This window comes from Ambystoma mexicanum, chromosome 12, assembly GCF_040938575.1.
Source record: "Ambystoma mexicanum isolate Mex_15411 chromosome 12, UKY_AmexF1_1, whole genome shotgun sequence".
NCBI lineage: Eukaryota > Metazoa > Chordata > Amphibia > Caudata > Ambystomatidae > Ambystoma > Ambystoma mexicanum.
The window spans coordinates 773,317,393-773,340,223 of record NC_090936.1 but is presented as its reverse complement, the minus strand read 5'-3'; positions in this window follow the sequence as shown (position 1 = coordinate 773,340,223).

Genomic DNA, 22,831 nt, shown 5'->3' with positions numbered 1-22,831 from the left:
TCGATCAGATGATATTTTACAGAGCCTAAAACCCTTTTACACACATACTCATATACGTTTCCGTACTCACCAGACATAAAATGTATTTATGAATTTAACAAACTAAATTAGGATCGGAGGGACACAGAATTGGAACCTTTGATAAGATGGCGTTTGAACAGCAGTTTTATTTTCAGCAAAGTTACCGTGTCTACCTGTTTGTGGTGGGAGTTTGATTTTAACCTACATATTCTTAAGGATTAGCAACCTCTAAATTATACATTCACCTATTTATTTAATTATGTGTGCCGCACATTTGGCCCGTAGGCATAGAGATGCACAAATGGCACACACAGTAACAAATACGAGCAACAAAAATACCAGAGAAACAAGGGCCACAAACGAGCATACGAGAAGCCACAAAGACTGACGTATGAAGGCAAAACCATGCCGGGGTAAAGACAGAGGCAGTACAAAGTTAGGGTGAGTCAAAATAGAAAGGTGGTTAAAAAATGCTAATTTAATAAGAAGGATCTTAAGTGCTGTTCTAAATGCCGACAGAGAACGCATTGAATGCAAGTCGGGAGGAACATCAATCCACAGGCTAGGAGCAAACGAGTTGAAGGCCAAACTGCCTGCTCTTCCCAGATTAACATGTGGTGTTGCGGCAAGCAGGCATTGCTTGAATGCAGCGTGTACACATAAGATTTAAAAGCAAGTCTGGACTAGAAATATGATGGACGTATGCCATACAGGCATTTGTGAGTTATGGTGACAACTCAAAATGCAAGACATTCCTTCTCAGGGTGCCAATGCAGTGCACTGCAAGCTTCCTCAACATGATCACTCTGCTTCAGTTGATTAAAACTCTAAATGTAGCATTTTGCAAAGCTTGCAGTTTACAGATGTTACACTGAGCACAACCATGCAACGGGCTGCCACAGTAGTCGATCTTGGAACCCACAACGGCACAAGCCGATGCTGCACAGTTCTCCTTAGAGATAAAAGGGAGTATGCGACAAAGCAGCTTTAAATAATACGAGGTAGAAGGTTTGAGCCTTCATAGAAAGAGTGGCATCAAGGTACATTCCTAAAGTGTTGACCTTACCTGCCACTGGTATGGTACAACTCACAACCAAACTCTTTACATTCCTGTGAGAGCTTACCAAGTCTCTGCTGATCACCGACAAGCAGATGTTCAGTCTTGGAATCATTTAATGCCAAACTCTTGAATGCCCACTCTGGATCGAGTGATATTGGTTTTTTCATTGATATTGGTGCTATCCTGCCTATAATCCCCAGTGGGATATAACAGGGCCTGCGTGTCATCAGCATATTTGGAATGAAGTACACTGAGGCTATCCAAGAGGTCGAAAAGCGGCTTTGTAAAGAGATTATATAAAGTAGGTGAAATACAAGAGACCTGGGGGACTCTGCACACTAGATCAACTGGGATGTCTACTGCAGATTCACTGAAGACTCTACCCCAACGGCCGTATAAGAAAGAATTAACCCAGCGTTCAGCATTGACCAAGAAATTAGCTATCGGTCAGGATGTTATAATCCACCAAGTCAAAGGCTGCTGAAAGATCCAAGAACATAAGAAAGGCCATGCCTCCCTTATCTATGACCCAAAGCATACAAGATTTCAGACCTAGAAGGGCAGTTTATGTGCCATGAATGGCTCTAAGCAAAGATTGCCTTCAACCAAGTAGACTATATTTCTCCAGATAACACTGTAGCTGTAAGTATAGCACTTTATCAATGATCTTCAATAAGAAAGGAGCATTCGTTATTGGCCAATAGTCGCTAGGCTAGGAACAAGGGAAGGCCTTTTCAACAAAGATGTTACCCAACCTTGTTTAATCGCAGCAGATGCAGAAGCAGTGCCAAAGGAGACATTAATAAATGTAGTAATCGATAGAATATGGGAAGCAGCACACTCCTTGACAAAGGTCACCTTTGCAAACTGTCGGCTTAAGTGAGGCTATGTTGTCTACAACCTCCTGTACCGTTACAGTAGAGGATTCCAAAGGTGGAATGTCAACTGCAACACCCACACAGCAATTGGGAGGAGTGGAAACTGTAGTTCGCATTATGACAATAGCCAGCTTCAGAGTGTATATTTTATCCATTAGCGCTGTGAGGGTCAGAAATGCGAGGTGGAGAACTTTATAAAGGATTTTTATAAGAAGCCATTTTATTAAATCAAATGGGTGTGATAAACTCCTCGCTTTGCCGAACCCAATATGAGTTTCCCTGCCTATGAATCTAAGACTAAAGGAAAATACTCTAATACACAAGGGGGGGTAATTCATGGATTATTTGCGCCGAAAAAAAAACAGGATTTGTGCACCATTCTGCCCGCAAATCCCCATTTGTTAAACAGGGATTTGTGGGCAGAATGGCGCACAAATCCCGTTTTTTTCGGCGCAAATAATCCATGAATTACCCATAAGGATATCTGTCCCTCACACTTGTACAAACAACAAAAGTAATTCAGGTATTCATATGGCTATTTAAGTTCAACAAAATAACAATTAGAACCACATATTCTTGTAGCCATTAATCAATGTCTACTTCAAAATATAACACACAAAGGTTTCTCCCAATAGCCAAGTTCTCTTTCCAATACAAAGCTTCTTCCCTTCTGGAGGGTTTCACTTGGTGTTGTAGTTGTCTTCCAAAGAAATAAAGTTCCTCCAATGAATGGATCAAAAGGATGCTTCTTCTCTTTAAAAAGACAACTAATACACTCCTCCATTATATACAACAGTGTTTCAGTCAGGATGGTTTTAGCACAGTTCATCAAACACATGAGTGGCATTACCACTTTCATTCCACACTTATACCACACTGTGATTATTCAGTATCTTTTTCCTGGTTCACTAACCTACCAGAACTACCACTAACAATCTATTTTCCTGGTGCACTCTCCTGCCAGGATTAACCTTCTAACAGTACTACAAATACTCTACAATGTGGGTTATTTCAAACATCTGCAAAGTCTTTGACTTTCAGCATTAGTAAAATTCACAACTGATTTCATAAGGATGCAACACCCATTGATGCTGTTTGTTCCAACAGTTAATTGGCCACATGCAATGCAGGTTATGTTCCTCTCCCCCTTGATATTCTCCCCCAGGAGGCTAACTTTCCTGCCCACTCTATTCTACTGTCAAATTCAAAAAGTCAAGACAAATCAATGTAAAGGTGTCAAAACACAGCCTACTCGATGGATTAATAACAGTATATCAACAAACAAATGCTGTTTTTTTTTCTTCTTCTCAACCAGGGGTAACTAGATCAGTTTATTGAATGAACAATTAAAAACACATTATTTCATACATTACACAACATTTACTGAACACTACATCACAAAACATTTACTCAAAAAAGAAGTGTCCAAACTCATAGCACCATTAACAAAATGGAATTCAAATGTCCCAAAACCAGGAGTAGCAGTAAACATATGCTATATGAATATGTGTAAAATGGAGGAAATACAACAATTGTAACATCAACCCGATTGTTCATGTACAGATTAATTATAACATCCAGCCAACATGTTTCTGTCGATCTTGCTTCACTGCCCAATATTCTTAATGGGCGGTAAACGTTTAGGGGCTCCTCAAGGTGAAACGACTCATTCATAATCGTCATATATTCGAAAAATCTGTACAGCCTGAGAGGCGGCTGGTGAGATCGTCTTCCCCAAAGGAGTATACTTTGTGGTTACAGGAGCAGATGAGGAAGATGATGCAGAGGCCGACAGCCTGCTTCTCCATGAAAAAGGTACCACCTTTTTCAGAGCACCAGAGTGCTTTGATCTGGTGTGGCAGCTTTTGAGGCGGTCCTGTAAGAGTACAACCCTGGTTTTCCGTGATTCAGTATGATCCCACACTGAATGTATTGAACCTTGGCTGTCTGAGCCTTTGGGACATTTCCAACGGTGGTGGAAAACCACTACACCCAGGGCTCACTACAGGTGATTGAGACTTCCTCTACCTCATATTTGTCTTCCTCGTCATCCTCCTCTTTATCTTTGTGCCTGTTCCTCTTTCCAGGCTCTCCATATGGTGATGGTGGTGGTGGGGGTGGCTGGTGAGGAGGCATGGCCATGACAGATGCCATGAAATGGATTTGGATTGAATTTCCAAAGCAGGTGCTGCAAGACACTCTCTCCTGGATAGCCAGATTGAGAATGACAAAGTAAAGTGTGGGTCCCTTCAGAGGAACTGTCCGCGGACTGCATGACTGTCTGTGGACAACCTAGTCGCAAATAGGCCTTGGAAAGTTGTAAAATGTTGCCAGATCAACTAAGAATGGGTCTTGGAGCACTGGAAGTGTAATGTTTCGACTTGAAACACCCTTGATTGGAGGAAAATGCAGTTTTAAAATGTCTGCAAAACGCAGACACCGTTTGCGGTCAGGCCATCACGCTGTCATGTCGTATGGGTGCGGTCACATGACGACGTCGGGGGACGTCCACGGCCATTCGCGGACGCCCATTGGGATGGAATCACAATGTGTATGCAATTGGGTGCTCGTAGAACAGGCGTGCTGTCCACGGACTAATTAAAGTGCGTCATGGGAGAACGGACATGTCCGGACACCTCACGTGTCCGGGGGCACCTCCATTTTAAGTGCGGAAACCCTGGACAGTCTAATAGTTCACAGACTATTAATTGGGCTTAAAAAAAAAGAAATATTGCACAACAACGTACAACACATTTATAGTATTAAAGGGATGCAGTATGGGAATGGGAATCATAAATGTGAGAATTAGGAATTTCTGTACAATAATGGTCAGGGGAGGAAGGGAGTGAGGTTTCATCAAAGCATCTTTGATTTACATTTTGGGAATGTAATGGGGATTGCTGGGGACAAGGGAGACAGGTGCAAGAAGGACAGTGAGAGGGAAAATGTTGAACAACATGATTTTTGACATACTGTGAAAGTTCCTTAAAATCATTACTTCATTCATCCAATTTTGCAGACGAGTTCATGATTTGATTATGTCCAGTCTTTGTGATTCTTGGGATTGTGTATAATTAATTTGGGGCGTGGTTTCTTCATGAAAACTATGAACTGTAAGAAAAAAAAACATTATTTCAGTGAGGTCTGTACAAATTACATTATTATATTAAAATATGTAGTGTATACCATTATAGATGTTATCGTCACTCATTTCTTCTTTTGGGAAGTTCTCCTATAACCACTCAAGTGTGTCTGCCATTTCTGTCAAAATGAAAATGAATTTGCCTTTTCCTTATAAAAAATGTTTAAATAATGAATGATAATAATAAAGAAATAATTACAGTGTACTTACGGTTTGGTGAGATATTGTTTTAGAATAAGCGCTAGGTGTATGCCAGTCTCTATGAACAGTTGAATAGAAGTGATAATATGAGATGTACAGTTATGGTTTATGCTTGGTGCATTCCATTATATTGAGTGTTAGAAATAAAAAATAATGTGTACATTTTCAAGTAATCATTTGTACAAAAAGGTATATTTGGGTGAAGTAAATATTGCCCTATTCCTATTAGAAGTACTAATCTTAATAGTATGTAAAAGCAGTGTTCTATTCTGCTTAGTTCCTTTTCATGGTCTTATTATAGAGCCACCACATCAATGTGGGTGCTCCTAATTGTACCCTATTTCTCTGTGTTCGCCAGACACTGACACAGTGTGTGTAGAGCTCCTTTCTCTCACAGGGCAACTTGCATCCATAGTGCCACCCACTGCGCGACCTCTGCAGTTCGAACATCTCTGGTTTACGTCTCCCTCAGCACAATTAGCCGCCAAAAACACAACAGTGGGCCTGGCATCTTTGCTCTTACCTCGCTGCATACATGGCAAGAAATAATTCCTTCTACTGGTACTACTGCTACTCCCTCACATCTGCACCTGAGGAGGATTTAAATAATCCCAATTGCTGTTCAGGTGTAGATTGTTAGGTACACTAGACTGCGCATTTCAGTTCTGTGCCTCCAAGCTCCTCTTAATCGTCCCAGTACCTCTGGTATTATGGGACTTGAAGTCCCCATTATTTGCATGCTTCATTTCCTCACGTTTTTAAGTTTTGGTTAACTCACTTTATCTACAAAACATATCTTTAGACAATGGACCTGAATATATAAATATGTGTTTCTAATTTTCACAGTTTATCCTAGAGGAAAGATCACACATTTCAGAAGGGAGAGTATTGTTGTTCTGATCCTTATACAGACTATGATGCCTTTCCTTATCAATATGTTGGATAGCTTTAGGAGAGGAGAGTTGATTCTTACAACAAGCCATTACACTGGCCCCCTGGGAGGAGACTTTAGGCATGGATTATGTGAGGATTGATCATAGCACCTTCTGAATGGAAATGTTCCAATCCCTTTTTTTGGAGATTGGATTCTGAGGTTTCAAATTAGGGGTTTCCATTTCTCGACAATGGAAACAGCTCCTTAGAATCAGAGTTTGCAGAGTTGATGCGCAATTTGTAAAAATCTCTTTTAGCTGTAATTAAACCTTCCTTGTACCGACTGGTTACTTCAAGAAAAGATGTCTTATCATCTGAATTAAAGGTTTTCTGCCATCGCTTTTAACATTTGTTCTTCTCAGATTTTAATTTATGCAGGTCTGGCCGAAAACCAAGATTCCAGTATGTAATATTGTTGATAAATAATCTCTTAGTGGGGCAATTCTGTCCATGGCAAAAGATTGGAGGATAATGCATAGTAATATCCTATGCAGAATCAAGAGTTGCTAGATTCTCTGAAGAAGTATGCAATAACGGGGAGAGAGAGTCCTCAGTAGTCTTGCAAACAATATGCCTTGTTACCATAGCTTTAGTAGCACACACCCTAGGTTTAAGGTCTGAAGTGGCAATTGAAAATTTGACAGAGCAATGATCAGACCATGGTCAAGGTAACACAACAAAATTGCACAGAGATAAACCATGGGCACATACCCAATATAAAATAGGAGCCTCTTTATTTGTAGGACTAATAACGTGTTGCTGGAACACAGATTGATTAGGGCTTGGTTCAGTGAAACAGCAGTGGGATGAGAACTCTCACTAACCAATTATTGAAGTCACACAGTAAAAAATTAAAAGAGGGTTTCAGTAACAATACAAAACTAGACACAAGTTCAGACTCAAAATGTGGGAAATCAGAGGGAGGTCTATACAGAATTAAAAAGTGACACAAGGGTTGACCAGGAGTTTGGCAAAGAAAAATTCCATACCCTCTGGTTCCTCAAAAGACTGTACTAAAGTGGTCTAATGAGATAACCATATAAAATAATCCTAATTAAAGGACTGAATCTACTCTGAAACGACCAAGAAACTTTCAGAGGCAGATCACAAATTGAGTCACCTAGACAACTACCTATGTAATAAGGTTTTGTCATTGTCACCCCAGAATTGTATTTTTTACACAGTGCTTTTTAACAAATGTCAATTGATTAACATAAATGTTATGCTTTGATAAATAAATATTTTTGTATATTGAGTAACAGTACTGATTTAATGTGTGTAACTGTTGATAAGAGCTATCTACCTCTAGTTTAGATTACTTACTCATACCCATTAAAAGGTAGAGCTACCACTACGGTGGATTATATGGGGTTCTCCCTGAAAAGTTTAGTGTCCTCAATAGATACCTCATCTATAGTCAATATTCTATTAACAATGATAGCCACTCCACTCGCCTGCTTGTCAGTCTCTTTGGTAATAGTGACAGCCATTTGGTACAGCCAAGGCTAAATCAGGACCAGTAGTACTCGTAAACCATATCTCTGTGATGGCCATGATATCGATATAATTATCAATAAAATAGTTGGCAATTTCAACTGCATGTTTGGCCAGTGACCTTGTATTAAGGAGAGCGCATGTCAGCCCAACATTTTTTAAGAAGACTACAGGTGCTTCACATGAAGCCATACATAAATCAGTGTCACTATTTTATGGTGTTTTTGAGGGTTGATAAATGAATGTCAGACACGGCTATACTGCTATCACTAGGTATAGCAACACAGCCTGAAACTAGGTCCAATGAAATTAACGGGTCACTCCCATGAGTATTATTACTGCCATTAAGTATACCATCACAACCTACATCTGTATTCTGATTGATATAATTACCACCAACATCCACAATCTCAGTTCAGATAGCATTTGGTATCAAAATGTTACCATTCAGCCTATTGTCAGAAGAAATACCTAAATTATACCCTACAGCCTTGTCTCTCTGTTGACGTCAGAGGGGTCTATGTATGGTAGGATGTATATAGGTGCTGAAGGCAGATCAAGCATTGCACAACCTTCACCAAATGTCTTCTTTGGGACTGTATCTACCATTACTAGAGGCTTCAAGCTCAACGCCAATGATGAAGCAAAACAAACGCCATCAGAGGTCATGCTACTATATGTAGCCTCATTCTCAATGGCCACAGAAGCTATGATAGTGTTCAAAGGAGCAGCCTCACCCACAGGAAAAGAATGTGGGATGTGGGGTAACATGATACCAATAAAGACAGAACAAGAAGTAGTGTAAGAATCCATCAGCACTCACAGACCTGTTTAATGTCAGGATCATCTTTACCCACCCAACACGGTGTGATAGCTGTTGATAATTTAGACCCCCATAGTCACTATTTCCAAGTGGCTTTGATGCCTGATAGGTGATAACAATGTCTTCCTTGGTGTAGACCATGAAGTGGGCCAATTCACATTCATTAACATCTTGCTGATTAGTGTGAGGCGGCAAGTGTCCCTCCTAGGTGGAATATTAACAAATCAAACGTAGACAAACAAATAATCACCAAAGGAACATGGAAAGGTATAGTAAACAGATTGAAATACCTTGATACTACCAACACGGAGTGCTGCCGGAGACTCTAGTTGCCTTGCTGACATGTCGGAATGCCCAGACATGAACTGGCGTCCAACTCACTGCAATAACGTGCCTTCAATGTAAGTATATTCATTTATTTATTTATTGTGCATTTGTAACGTGCTTATACATCAAGTAAATTGAGTTTAAAAACACCGACAGGGCAACAGGGAGGGAACATGGGAATGAAAAGCAAATATAACAATGAAAGAAAGAGGCGGACATACTAGGCCTTGTGAGCATTCAGACTGTACACGTGCAGAGAGAGAGAGAAGGGATGTGGGAGTGGGGGATAAGTGCTACATGTACCAAGGAGGGAAGTGCTAGGGAGTAAGCAGCTGTTAAATGACTTTGTGAGATTGGTCAGCTGTCCATAAATAAGTGCAGGTCAGTAGTGGCATAGGCCAGAGGAGGCCAAGGCAAGTGCTGGGAGTGGACGGAGGCTGAAGGAGCTTGGGTGTGGGAGGACAGGACCCCGGAGGACACATAAAGGCCCTGATCACCAATCTCAGCAACTGTGGGGTTTAGCAAAGGAGGGAGGAAGGGAAGGAGGAGGTGAACTGAAGGGTCTTGAGGAGCTTCTGGAATTTGAGGAGATCTGGCTCAAGATGAAGAAGAAGGGGGAGGCTGTTCCATTGGAGGGAGCAAGCCAAGGAAAGAGAGTGGCCGCCAGCTCGCTGTTTAGTGAAGCGCTTCACACACAGCGAGTTGGTGCCAGAGGAACATAGAGATCTGGAGGGTGAGTATTTAGTAAGAGTCAATTGTAGGCAGTGTGGTTTCCCTGTCCCAGACAGCCTTATGGATGATACAAAAAGGGATTTGAATTCGAGCCTTGCAACAACCAGAAACTGGGCATAAGGCATGCTGGAATATGTAGTTTTGTTTCACAAGTCAAATTAAGTAAATACACAATGGAAAAACTGACTCCTAATAGCCACTAGGCAGAGGAAGGATGGACTGCAGATTAACAGGAGGTACTACATTCATATTTATGTTTTTTTTTTTTCTCCAGGGTGCATTGTGTTGAACTTTTTGGTTCATATTCATTTGAGATCGTTTTGGCTTAGAGCATGTCGGAATCACATTTCTTATTAATGTTGATAGATGGTTGTCATTGATTCATGTAAAAGAGACTGAACAACAAATATTTCACTCACCTGACACACTGTCATGCTGCACAGCCATGTTTTTAAGATGTTTTAATCAGGTGACAACTAGTTTCCACCCACTCCAAATCAGTCCTGCACACTTTTCTTCAATTTAATAAAGTTATTTTTGTGAACCTGGGACATTCAATTTAACAATATCGATCCCCTGCAGACTCCCTCCCTGTTGTTGACAACAAACACACAGGATTGCACAGAAGGTCTGTTTATTAATAAACTAGTGGTACCAACCGTTGTTGCATGAGTCTGTAGCTGACATGCACGTGGGGGTCTGCTATAGCCTTGTGTATTTTTATTGTGTCATAACTTCCTATATAGGAAAAAAAGAAAATAGCACAGGGCTGGACCCTGCTCTAGCCCTCTGCAGGGTGAATGGGTGGGGTTGGTCAAATATAACTTTCGCCAATACACCACAGACTAGTGTGCAACCTTGTGTCCTAACTTCCTATATTTGTAAAAGTCGCAAAATCGCCAATCTCCTGAAATCGCCTATAATGATAGCACAGGGCCAGAGCCCCAACCCTGTGCATGGCAAATGAGTGAGGTTGGTCAGATTTCCCTATTGCCAGTGCACCCCAGACTGACATGCCAAGCTTGAGTCAAAGTTTTAGCCCACCAACTGTTATGGGGCTGGAGCCAAACCCGAACATACAAACACACTTTCCCAAATATACATAAAGATTGAAATAATTGAATCACTTGAAATATAAAAAAAGCAGGCATCTATGAAATTCCAACTTCAAAGACGAATGATCAGTGCACTGGTTGCATCATTTTTCTATGCTACATTTACTTGAAAAGGCTTTTGTAAACACACACATCACCATCTATGCATCTGTTTTACCCTGGGTGCCCATCTACTATCAAGTGGAAAATGAATGCAGACTCCAGATAAAGCTTTCATTCAATAAAACCATGTGTGATTGGAATATCCATGCCCAAGTCTCTCAGCTTCCCCTTTATTGAAAATATATTCCCCAGCCTCTTACTCAATGGACATATCAGAATTTCAAACAGTGTTATAGAGTACTCAATTGAAATACCTGCTGCTTGACATTTCTGCTTGTAAATTGCTTGTAAAGAAAACAATATTTGTTTAACATGGCTGTTCACTAGATTCCCTTCAATGGTGCTTCTATTGCATTACCATGTAAAAGTGTACCTTTCTCATTTTCAATGGAAAACTTAAAGATGGGAAAGGGAGAGCCGTTAATAACCTTTTTTTTTTTTTTTTTTTTTTAAATTCTATTGTAATATTGTAGTTGTTTTATTATCAACTTTTTTATTACACAACACAACCAAGCCAATCAGATGCAGCGCTACAAAAATGTCCTCTTTAATAGACCTCAGGATTGCACCCCAGATTTCTCTGGAACCATTCTTTTCGCCATGACCTTTTCACAACGATTCATTGCTCGGTAAAGTTTTTTCTAGAAAATGTATCACTGCACAAGTTAGCTGAACATTATTACTGGTTAACCTTCTAAACCACCATTCTTCCGAGTTTCCATTGAGAGGCGCATATTTTCCTAACATTATTGAGCGTGCACTTACTAGTGCTTCACATTCCGTGATTAAGTGTTTCAACGTTTCATCAGATGTTTTGCAAAATCTACAGATGTTATCTATTGTGTTTACGTCATGTCTTGTCCAAAGCACTTCCTTGGTATGATAGACATTTAGACGTAGTCTTAGGAATTTATTCCCGTGGTATCTAGATGGAAATTGCTTTAGATATTTAGGTAACTTATCCAAGCTATTTTCCGCAGTTCCTAGAGCTAGTGAGGTCTTCATCTTCCCACGGTCAGCTACATTCTGTATCCAACTCCATTGACGTAGTTTTTTTTTAGCTAGTTGTGGTGTCGCCATCACCAAATCCCACTTGATGTTTGCAGAGTCAACAATGGTTTTAATTTTCACGACCCAACATTTTAATAAACCTCCATACTGTCGTTGCGTGGTTGCTGACAGAATTCTGTAAGCCGGTGCTGGATCCTTCAGATGCATTTTCCTTGCCGATGTAATTGACTTCCATAAAACCGTTGTATACAAGGAATCGAGGCCAAGTTCATGTCTGATGGCTTTAATTGAGACATATGTGGGTAGCCTTAGTACACGTCTCCAAAACTTTCCCTCAAGAATGTCCCAACAATGCGCATTCAGGTTCCACCCAGCTTCTGACCCAAAAGTAATTGCTGGTACAACTTTCTGTTTAAAAAATGTCAACACTGGAGTTAATGAGAATTTTCCATAGTCAGCATGTATGCGAGCTCCCTGAGCTCCAAAGCCATCCATACGATTTCTTAGGTCACACCACCAATCGCATTCTCTTATAGAGTTATTAAAGAGAATTCCTAAATAACGTATCGATGACACTATTTCGATATTCTCCTGGGCAATTGTCCACTTAAATAATCGATCTTTATTGGTTTGTACCTTGCCGACAATCAGAATCTTTGTTTTTTTTTCGTTTATTGTTAACTCGTTGACATCGCAGTATTCTTCAAATTTAACCAGGAGCCTTTGTAGGCCAATTTGTGTGCGGTCCACTAACACAATATCATCAGCATAAATCGCCCAACTTAGATGTTGCCCGTTCACCTTTGGCGGAAAACATGCCGCTTCTTTGAGTCCAGTTGCGATATCTGAGATATATAGTTTAAACAATAGAGCCGCCAAGGGGCAGCCCTGTTTCACGCCTCTATTTGTGGGTATTTTGTTTGATAGCTCCCCTAGAGCATTCATGCGTACGCGCATTGTAGTGTTCGAATGCAGGGCTATCACTGGATTTAATAGTGCGAGAGGACAGTTCCACTTAGCTAGCTTATCCCATAATTTGACTCGATTTATTGAGTCGAAGGCCTGCCGCATATCAATAAATGCCAGATAGAGCTTTGATTTGTTCTTCAACGTTTCCAGTTTTAGCAGATTTAATATTAACAAATTCACCTCAGTACCCACCCCTTTGGTGAAACCTGTTTGTCTACAGTCTAAAAGCTTCGCGTCAGTGGCCCATCTGGATAATTTACGCTGGATACACATAGCGAAAATTTTTCCAATGGTGTCCAAAAGGGCAATCGGGCGATAATTTGAAGGGTCGTCCCGACTGCCCTTCTTGAACACCGGGACCACAACAGCTGTTCTCCATGAATCTGGCACTTCTTTCACAGTTGCAATCAGATCGAACAAATACGCAATAAAGCACGACCAATTTTCTTTTTTTTCCTTCAGCATGATGTTTGTTATGCTGTCGGGTCCAGCGGCTCTTGAGTTTTTTAGATGGCCAATTATAGCAATGATGTCTTCTGCCTTCTCGGTGACATCCCATGCACCACTGCAATCGGCAGCTTGTCTCAATGTGTCAGCTGATGCAACACCAAAAACATTGGCGAAATGTTTTTCCCATTTTGACCTCGAAATTCCATTTAACTGCGCATGCTCTTGAGATAAAGTGCCATTGTTTAGGATCTGCCAAGTTTCTCTTGAGTTATGGGTCAGGATCAACTTTAGCATTTGTTCTCCTCTTTCTTGATCTCTCAGAGAAGCAAAGGAATTTAGCCAATTTCTGTATTTTGATTTCCTCTTTTTAGTTTCCAAGGAGGCATTCGTTCCGTTTTGTCTCCTAAGCTGTCTAAGATCTCTTCGTAGAGATTTTTTTTCATTGTACACTGTACGGCTAAAGACATGCTTCCGCTCCTTTAATTTTGGTCCAGGTTTGTTTTTAAGACGAAATTCTGCTAATAATGGAGCAAAATTTATTTTGCTTCTTGGCGATAAGTTTCCCATCTTAATGCCACAGTGGAATTTGGTTAGTTGTTCAGCATTCATTCTTAATCTATTTCCTCCATGATTGACTGTGACCGCAGACTCATATGTTACTTCAGGCGTGTACTTATCACACTTCCAAGTAAGATGTAATGGGTCGTGGTCACTGTTAGAACACCTTTTGACTTCGAAGTCCACAATGTCAGACCACACATTATTTGATATCCATATATAATCCAAAATGTTATGCCTGTGGCCGCAATGCCACGTGGACTTAGGCGGATTGTCACTTTTCGTCGACCCATTTAGCATTTCGCAGTCACGGGTTTCCATGGCCGTCGTCCATTTACGTCTTCTCTCAGCGTTAGGATTACCTAGGTCATTTGTGACATTTTTTAGCAGGTGATTCTCATCCAACCATGAGCAATTTAGGTCGCCACATATGATGATCTGTAATTTGTAACTTATTAGCAGACTGTCGTCGATGACTGCAGTTATTGCTTCTAAATACGCACTAGTTGAAATCATCTTCGGATTCCAATAAGTGTTGATTAAAAGTAATTTCTTTGGGTTATCAAAGATGACAGGTTTGAATTCCAACAACATACCTTGAACAAACAGGTTGGGCATGTATGTTTTCTTTATTTCCCATCCAAAGGAGTTGTTCAGCATTATTAAAAGCCCAGAGAAAGGACGGCCAAACTGATTTTTGCCTGCAGGATTGAGTAATAAAGTATACCCATCTCTTGCAGGAGAGGCACGGAGCCACATTTCTTGTAAGCATATTGCAAAGGTGTTGTCCATACAAAATGGTGACTCCCATAGCAAATGACTGAATCCGCGTGTGTTCCATGAGATCAGCTCACAAGTTATCTTTTCATTTTGCTGACCTAGTTACTTGTGACGACGTGCTACCAAATTTGCACCTTGTTTTACTTGTACATTGTGTTTCGACTCATTAGGCTGGATTTTGAATACCTCCTTTAAAATGTCTCTTCGCTTTTCGTTGGTTGTGCGGAGATCTTCGACTGATGCTGTACTCTCTGTCCTTTGTGTTTTAGCATCTTCTTTCTGGTATGATACCTGGAAACCGTAGGCTAAGAGATCATCTTTCGCCGAAAGTAACGTTTTTTCAACAGCTTGTGATCGGATGTGTAGCAGTACCTGATCAGAACAGGTCTCTGAGAGATATTCGACTATTCTGATGTCTTCTGACGAGATAGTACGAAGTGATGGAATTACATGAAGTAACCGCATTACATTACTTCTATTTAGGTTTACTTCATTCCCATCAGGGAAGATATTTTCAATCCGTACTTTCCCACACTGATTTTTCATCACACTCTTTTTATCGAAGCGCACTTTTGACTCTTGCACTGGAAGTTTTGACCTTTGCGCTTTAGTTAATTTTGGATTTAAGGTACTATTTAACGGAGAATTTTTGTGTTGAAGACCATTGGGCTGTGCATTTGGAATCCACGTGTCTATTTTCGGCACAGTAGACTTTGAGACTCGTTCGTCAGTGAATTCCGTAACCTTGTTTAATTTTTTGGCTCTACAATTACAAGGCGAATGATTTTCTAGGTCGGGAACAACAGTTGTTGATCGCGGGGAACCAACAAAGCCCACCTCATTAATTTCACTTGGGGTCTCTTCATCGTCATCAATTGAGTATGTTGACCATTCACATACCTCATTTGACTCTTTTGTAGGCTCCGTTTTCTTCAAGTCTGAGTCGAGTCTTTGCCGTTTTTTTGGATTTGCTATTTGTCCGACTGTTGGAAGCTCATCTTTCTTTGACTCCCCTTGTTGGATACTTTTTACTCCCATGGGAGGATGAGACTTTACAACGGGTGCTCGCTGGAAGAGGCCTATTTTTTGAGGTGTCGATAGATTTCGTATAAACTGCTTGGTTTTTGCAGGATTTTGTTTTTGTCGACGTTTGTTTTTCACTTCCTTTGACTTGCTGGTAGTCTCAGTGTTTTCCTTGTGAGTTACTAATGTCTTAGCGGGACCCACAAAGATCCCAAATGTGTTACACAGAATTTCTTTTGTTATTGGTGCTGCATGCTCTTCAGGCAGCACTAAAGTGATACAGGAGTCTGCGATCATACCCTCTCCAATTTGCTCCTGGATTTTAGCGGCGGACATCACTGGAACATCAGAAATCACACTTGTTCCAGCTAGATTGTCTAAAACAGCTAGCTCAGGTGATGGAGCATCAATGACCACGACCTTCGTCAAATCTTGTTGGATTCCTTTGTTAGGCAATTTTGCTCTCTCAGTAACATGCTGACACTCATGTCGGAAGGAACAAGGAGTTGGCGCCGACAAACGAGATGCATCAAGATGGCGAAACCATTTCATACATTCCAAAATGGCGTCCATCAAGTTCGCAGACTTATTATGGTCATTCATTGCCAAATCGCCTAATCTATGTTGCCATTGCATAGAGACGTTAGCATCTATTTCACTCTTTTGCTGTAATAAATCAAAATTGTGATTCAAAGCAGATAGTTTATGATCCAAGTTAGCAATCACTGCCCCTTGATCTTTTATGGCTTCACTTAGTGACTCATACAATTTTACAAAGGGGAGAAGCGCCACGGACGTAGCCGCTAAAACCTTATTATGTATTTGTATTGAGGCCGCGACTGATATATTGGCCTTCGTTGCGCTTTCGGTGGACTTATCTTTAGGTGAGTGGGCTTTTTGTGAGAGATTTTCGATGTCATCATTGGAGACTACTGAGACGTCCCCATTACTATTTAATTTCTCTTCAGTTGAATTCAAGCCGTGTTGGGACACCGACAGGTTTGCTGACACTCTGCCCCCTTTAGCACAAGCCATTAGTCTCTTATTGTGTAACTGTGGGGTACTGGTTCTGTCTCTGTTCGATGACGAACGGCTTGCCTCTGCCTTGCGCACACTATTAAGAGGTGGCATTTGGTCTTCATTTATAGCAGTATGTCTTATGTCCTGGTGGGAAAAACTTTGAACCAATCTGTCTTTGATTTGTTGATAATCTTCAGATAGGCGTTTTGACAAACGGGCTTCCCGCTCAACAGCCTCAGAACTGCTTTTTAAAGATTCTGACATATTTCTTTGCAACCTGTCTATACCTGCGGCGTTCTCCTTCCACCGCATGGCATCTCCATCGTATGTGGCGTCTCTGTTATATGTAGTAGCCTTGGAATTAATTGAGTCCTGAGAACCACATTTCACGGACTCCTCATTATCTCGCTTATCCCCATTTGGGTCTATGACCTTGTTGTGGTTAGCTTCAAAACACACCAATTGACATATCTCGTCACGGCTCTTCGGAAAAGAAAACGCTGTGTCTGAGCATTGCGAGCATTTCGCCGGCAAATAATTACATACACAAGTTCTAGATGGTAGTGGGGTTGCTAGGTGGGAACTCGAGGCAGCACTAATCGATGTCACGGTGCATGCTGCTTTCACTCCCGTCACTGGATTTCCTTGCAGTTTCAGATTTGGCCGCTGAACTTCGTCAACCACAATGCATTGTGTTTGGTCGTCTTGTAACGACGGACAGAACGCCACTTCTCTTTGCTCGAGGGAACGCCTTGGCACATGTATTTCCATCAGCTCCGCATCTGTGACATCAAAAGGCGATTCAACCTGCGTGGGGTCGATGGTTATATTAAGTTCATGCCCACATCGCGAGCCGGTCGTATTAATATGGGAAGCTGGCATACCGACTTTTTGACCCGCTCTCGCTCCCGCTCCCTCTCCCGCTGAATATGCGGTTTGTGGTTCAGATAATACACTTTCTGTTTCCTGATACGAGTGTACAGTTAATAGATCCTTGTCCTTGTCCTTATTTCGTGTTCCACTTGTAACACTTATACCTTTGGCAATGTTCTCTATGTACGCAGATGCAAGATCATGTAGCGTAGGTATGGCAGGTTGCAACCCAGTATTTAGCAGCATTTCAACGCTTACCTCATCGTTAGCCTTGGATGAAGGCAAAGGAATCATAGTCCGTGGTAATCTGGACTGCCGCCGCTCGAACAGCGTCCTTTGCCGTGTATGAGGACCCGGCTCAGACATAAGTCCACTGCTGACAATTTTCTTCGATTTCGCTCTCCCCAGGCCTTTCGCCGTCTTGAGGCGGACTGGGCAGACTGGGACTCCACGGGACTCGCGCGGCGCTTCGCGCCTGCAACACCTTTTTAAAGGTGGGGTCAAACAGATAAAGGGCCAGTACAGCACTTTGTAGCAGTAGCAGCAGCTCCTCTCAGTATCAGAGTCCTGGGCAGACTGGGACACCACGGGACTCGCGCGGCGCTTCGCGCCTGCAACACCTTTTTAAAGGTGGAGTCAAACAGATAAAGGGCCAGTACAGCACTTTGTAGCAGTAGCAGCAGCTCCTCTCAGTATCAGAGTCCTGGGCAGACTGGGACTCCACGGGACTCGCGCGGCGCTTCGCGCCTGCAACACCTTTTTAAAGGTGGAGTCAAACAGATAAAGGGCCAGTACAGCACTTTGTAGCAGTAGCAGCAGCTCCTCTCAGTATCAGAGTCCTGGGCAGACTGGGACTCCACAGGACTCGCGCCGTCAGCAATAATAACCTTTTCCCCTTTACCTTGAATGCATCAACACCAGTAATAGGACTCTGCTTGGTGATGTAACTTCAATAACATTATTTGTCTAGGTCTGCACATAGTAAGAAATCCTTTTTCAACTCCCCTCCCAGAATACTACTTCTGTGTTTCATCATTGCACAGAGAAGGATGTGAGGGGGATATGTCTTATACACACCATAGGCCCTATTCTTTCAAATATATATTGCAGGAACAAATACATTTCTTAAATATGTATTCATTTCTCATAATATATAGTTGATTTAGCTACTCTGTGCCCTGAGTACTTGCACTAATAAAAAAGGCTGGAATTTAATATATTCCCCTTTACAATATTGTTGCGCTCAGGATTATTTGCCCTCAATGTTATACTTGCATATGCATTTCTTTTGGCTGTCTCACAGACAGGTGGAGACCATGTAAAGGACTGAGTCCAGCCTCTCCATACCCATTGGGCATATTAATGAAGAGAGCAGTCTGATGGGATTAACTTCCATACCCAGTTTTCCACTCATTTTATGTGATGTCATCTTGGAGATTTCTAGAGTAAACAATTGTTACTTTCTAAAACACCATGCTCCTCAAATGTGTTCATGTTACTAAGCAGTTCATCAGATTCTGCTCGATTAGAGGAAACAAATAATGCAATTTTCATCCCAGCACAACATATGGTGGCCATGTTATAGATTTTCTTGTTTCAGCCTCCGATATATTTGTACAAAAAGTCAATTTTCAGCTCAGAATAACATGCTCTCTGGCACAGACACTAGGATATATGAATCACAGTGCGTGCCATTTCTGTTAGAAATATCCACATTTGCCCAATATACATAATTAAATAAACATTCAAAAATATTGCTTTCCATTCAGCTGAAGATTCAGAATTGTGTTACTTGAGAGGGGACCACTGCAGAGAGCCTATTTGTTGTATATCAAAGTTATTTTGTGCAGACCCTGTGACCGATGGAAGTTGTAAATTGATTTTATTATCTACACAGATATCTGTGAACCAGGGTCCTGGTAAAGTCATATGGTTTTATTGTGAGCATCAAAGGCCAGTGTTCACACATTCGTCTTATAACATAAAGCCATCCTGCGTCTAGTACCTGGTTGTAACAAGCACACCTTTTGGCTGTAAAGGTCTCTTTTCATTCAGTAAGTTTTCATTTACAATTATAGCCTTTAAAGTCACATTGTTTATGTTTCAATTGTCATCTAAAACAGAGCAACAAAACTTTCTTTGTAATCAAAGTCTTTCCCGAAACCTATATTTTTCATATTACTGTAGGTTTCTTTTTACAAAGCAGATTCCCAGTCCTGTAAAGGACAAATACACAATGCAAAGCCAAATTCAATTTTTCCTCTCCTATCAAATGCTGTACTTTGTTTGGACAATCCTCTCATTAACAAAAGATTGCTGGATTCTTTCATGTGACTCAAGGGTTGTTTTTTATGCCTTGTCTTTTACTTTGGACGTACAGTCATATTATAGGTGGGCTGCTAATGTTGCACATTTCCTCGTACCTGTCTTTCAAATGATGTGTGCAGATTACAGCTCAGATTTTGATTTTTAAATGGAAAACTTTATTTTGCATCCTTTTCTTTCACATAGATTTCCCTACAGTCTCTATGCTTGGAATGAAGATGAGAATGGTCAAGCTTTATTAATAATTTTAAAAGTGAATTAGGATATGTGATGAATCCCAGGGACTCATTGCTTCTCTCCGAGGGGGAGACATCCCCTGTGAGGCTAGAGAGGTGAGCCCGGTCCGCAGGACTCTCCCTAGAGGCTTAGGCAAGTGAGACCTCACTGGGAGAAACATCCCCTTTGGGGGCAAGGACTCCTGTTCCTGTGAGGAACTCCCCAAGGAAACTACCATAGCTGCATATATGGGACCGTCTTCTATGAAGAATACTATGGCTACTTCCTGTTTGGCTAAAGGCAATGTAAAAAGAAATCCATGTCAAGAAATGTCTTTAAACAGAGACATGTATTTAACTGCGACGAGTCAGAGCAGATATAGAAGAGAGTGTTATGCACAGGGAAAGCCCCCTGACCTCATCATGCCTTGTGGAGGTGGAACCCAAGCAGATCACAGAGCCCCTGTGTTTCAAAGAACCAGAGCAGCAGAATGTGAGATGCCGGTGCTCTGGTGAGCAGGACCGCAAACGAAGCGGTACGAACAGGAGGAAAAGGAAGAGGTACCTGGTAGTGGCGCGTCCATGCATGCAGCGTGATGGTAGGACACCCAAATAACAGTGCTGAGACTACCTTGACAGAACGTCTGAACACCTTCTGAGGACCAGCATCTGCTGACGGCATACATCCAATGAGGAACCAAGAATGGGAATCCAAAGAAAAGAAAAGAGAGCAAGAAGCATTACCCAAGCGAGAGATTAGCCCTGCAACTCTTCCCACTATAACGAGAGGTTTTGGGCAGAATTGTGAACAACTAGGGGTCAGCAGGGAATCAATCTATGTAAAGGAACTTGTCTCAGTCCTAAGGACGAAAGAATAACCAGAAAGTTAAATGATTGGAGCTGTAAAAATCTAAGAGAACTAATTATTAATAGCCTGGTAGGGAAAGACAGGGAATATATGAGGAGAAGAACACATCCAAGTATTATTGATGACTCCAGTTAAAAAAACAAAATGAGCAAGATATAAGAAGGAGATTTAAACAAGCAAGGTAGGGAGCCAACAAAAACTGTGAAGAGAACTGCAGGGAGGAAGGGCAGGAACCCTATACATAAAAAGTTGAAGCCTGGAGAAAGTGTAATCATGAAACATAACGAGAAATAAGAAATAAGGCTCACAAATGCACAGGATAAAAGAACAGGGAGCCTCAGAGAGTATCATTATCAAAGAAAGCCTGTGAGGAAATATAAGTAAAAATAATTTGGAAAATGCTAATCAAATTGTTCCTCACACTTCTGTCACCATATATATGCTCTTCAGTTTATAAGGAAAAGTACTACAAATAGAGGACCACAGAAAGCACTAGATCCAAGAATTATCTTGAGGAACTACAAGAGTTGGTAAGAAAGACGATCAAGGAAAATTATGTTAATAAGCATACAATCCAAAAGGAAACCTGTATATAAAAGAACTATCCAGAACAAAGAGAAGTGCAAGTGAAGAAGAGACAATCTCTTTACTTTAGTAATATTTAGTGGTAGGGTCAGACAGGGTTAGTTTGGACAGAGGACATATTTACTTTGCACTTCCTGACATTGGACAAGCACCTTTAGTTTCTTTAAATAGGTAGGTATTCCCTTTAGCCATAGGGCGAGATAGGCCATATTATTTAATTTTAACTAAGAGAGTACAGAATGTCCTCAAAGTGTCTGACTCCATCTTCTGACCCACCACAGATACTTATCCTATTCAACAAAGTCCCCGCACCATCAGTCGGGAGATGGGATGGACTAGTCATGGAATACTTCTGGTATGATGAATCTGAAAACATGATGGATTCTCCTTTTTCAGTACTGTCTTAAAGATGAAAGAAACTATATACCATACCAGTTTATGTGAGAATGTATTGACTTTGGGGAACGTCTGAGAGTAAACAGAAACTGTACATTGGAAAGTGAATTTGAAAAGCATGCACAAACAACTATAAAAAAATTCAGAGAAAGAGGATACAGTCAATCTCATTTTAGGAAATGTACACAAAACCAAACTAAGAACAAGAGAAGATTTGTTGCAAAACAAGCCAAAAATGGATAGCTCTAAGGAATACAAAACCGTGAGATTCATCACTACTTACAGTACAGATAACCAAAGGACCAAAAAAAATATTGGAACCTATTAAAAATGGTTTAAGATCTAAAATCTTTTTTTGACAATGAAACTATTGTTACATTCGGCAAATCAAAAAAACCTCAGAGATATGATTAGTCCTTCACACTTTATGTATAATCAAAAAATGATCTCCTTGAAACCTACGCAATCGCTCAAACAACCTACAAATGGGAACTACAAATGTGGTAACTGCCAGCAGTGCTGATACTCGGACAATGCAAAAACAAACATTGAAATAGCAAATGGACATATAAGACATATTCTGCAACTGATCAACTGCAATATTAAAACAGTGGTGTATGGATCTAAATGTGTTTGTGGAAATAAATACATAGGAAGCACTATAAGACTCCATAAAGTTTGAATTGGAGAACACATTAGGGCTATCCAAAATCAGGATCTCAAATCGCCTTTGGCATTCCATTTTCTGGAACATCACAAGCCTGAACAAATTAGTGATATACGGTTTTTGGTAATTGAAAAGGTTGAAATGCCCCCAAGAGGAGGCAATGTGGAAACATTTCTGAGGCAAAGAGAAGCCTACTGGATATGTATTATGGACACATACCACATGGGTCTTAACACAGACACAGAACTGTATAATTTTCTTTG